This window comes from Echinops telfairi, unplaced genomic scaffold (assembly GCF_000313985.2).
Source record: "Echinops telfairi isolate 266 unplaced genomic scaffold, ASM31398v2 ScPeMD7_18;HRSCAF=68, whole genome shotgun sequence".
Classification (NCBI taxonomy): domain Eukaryota; kingdom Metazoa; phylum Chordata; class Mammalia; order Afrosoricida; family Tenrecidae; genus Echinops; species Echinops telfairi.
The window spans coordinates 16,643,471-16,645,694 of NW_022103915.1; positions in this window are offsets into that span (position 1 = coordinate 16,643,471).

Here is a 2,224-nt window from a genome sequence, read left to right on the forward strand (position 1 = left end):
AGATTGAGGTTTTTCTGTGTTTTATTTTGTTATTGTTGTTGGTTTTTAAAATTATTTTTTTCTATGAAATATAAATTACAAAAAATAAATAATAGGTATCTATAGAGATGATAACTAGATTAATAGCTTCTTAGGGTTATAGCGGGAGAGGTTTGAGGCAAATGAGGAGCTAATAAAAATGAGTACAAGACTTAAGAAACTGAACTGTGGTGATGATTAGACAATTCTTTTTGATATGCATATTTAATATATTGAACTGTATGATATGTGAATTATATGTTAGTACAATTGTTAAAAATAACAATGTATGTGTAATTTTGATTTTATTTCAAATACATAACATACATGGCAGATTTTAAAATGGAAGTACAGCAAGCACCAGGCACCACAAATGTCTGGTGCTGGGCTAGTGAGAAGTTCCTCTCTTGTGGTTACCAAGAAACTGGCCATCCTTAAATTACCTTTTCATGTCATTTTTTTGAATAAAAATACCATTCCGTGTAGCCTGATTCTTCAGTCTCTAAGGAGATGAAATAAAAAATATGTTTGACATAGTCTCAGATTCATGACATAATGAATCTCTTTTAGTGGCAACGAAGGTAGCTTTCAACTGAACATCCACATCCATTGTGTAAGTCAATTAAGGCCATCCTGATATCACTGCCTTATTAGTCCCCAAGACTACTGTAACAAAATAACTCTATGTGGGAGACCCATAAGAAGAGAAACATTTTTGTCTCATAGTTGTAAAAGTTAGGAGTCCAAGTTCAGGGATATAGCTTTCTGTCAGTCTTAGGAGATGATCCTATCCTGACTTATTTCTCTCCCCTTTCCCACAATCCCAGCTCTTTCTTAGAGTTCCTTTGCTTTTAGATGCATCTTCCCACAGCCATAATTCCCATGTGTGGTATTGTGTGTCTTTATTCCCTCTTCATAAGGACATCAATCACTATAACTAATGACATCATCAAAGACCTTATTTCCAAATAAGTTCTCTGTGGTTCAAATAATGATGTGTGACCTTCTCTTGCTATTTCCTGACAATAGCTTGAGCAATGAAGGCACTTTTTGGCTTTCTCAGACAACCAGGTTCGATTTAAACATGTGTTATAAAACGGGAGGTACCAGCTCATAACTGAGGAGCACTGGTGGTACAAGGGTTATGTGACATGCTATTCAGAAGTTCAGCAGTTTGAATCCACTCAGGGGTTTCACAGAAGAATAGACTTGACAACCTGTGTCCATAAAGATTATAATTCAAGGGCAGTTCTAGCTGGTCTAAAGGGTTGTTCTTATATGAGTTGGAACTGACAACACGCACAACAGCAGCAACTCAACAACACAGCAACCTTGGCGATGAGCCTGAGGAAAGGAGGAGGATGGATGAGGCCTGACATTTGTTCATGCAGTGTGCCTCATGGGCTTGCTGCTTTAAGGTTGTGGTGAAGTGAACTTGCTTAATCTGACTCTTGAAGCTATGGCTTGGCACTCCCATCAAATGATTTAAATTGGGCCTTGCAAGGAAGGTATGTGAAACACTAATAGAAAGGGTTGATCAGTTTTAGTTGCCACTCCCCTGGCTATAAAAATGAGTCATCTTAGAGTGAATTCCTGGGATTATCAAAGAAGAGTCACCATTGGACTGTGTTCACGATCTCTGTCTGAAGTAATGGAGGCTGAGACCAGAGGCATCAGAGGATGGCTGCATGGAAGACCATGGGACAGAGCAAAGGAGCCACACCAAGACAGAGCAGAGGGACTGTGCCTCTGAGACGGGAGACACTGAAATGGATTGACAGGCAAGTTTTCTGCTCTGCTGAGGCAGAGGCTAAGGGATCATGCGCCTGAGAGGATGAAGATGAGAGAAAGGCTTGGCCCTGGCTGTGGAGAAGCATGGCTGTAGATCAAACACTGTATTCTTCATGTTGTGTGATCTTGACTTGTGGTTCCCTGTTCAATAGCCCCCATAATCATGAGTATTGTTTGTGTGCATGATGGCAAGAGATTATCAACCCCAGCAGAGAAGTAGTGTTATAGGAGGATTTGTTGGTATCAGAATAAATAGAAGATTTGAAGGTGGAGGCATGTCTGACCTCAGTCTCATGGCAATGACCTTGGGCTGGAGCCGAGTTGGATTCTCCTTCTCCCATGTACAGACAAAGGAGGTAGATAGGGTGTCAGATCTGTGTGCTCAGAGGTATAAAAATATCCCTCACCTTTGGCA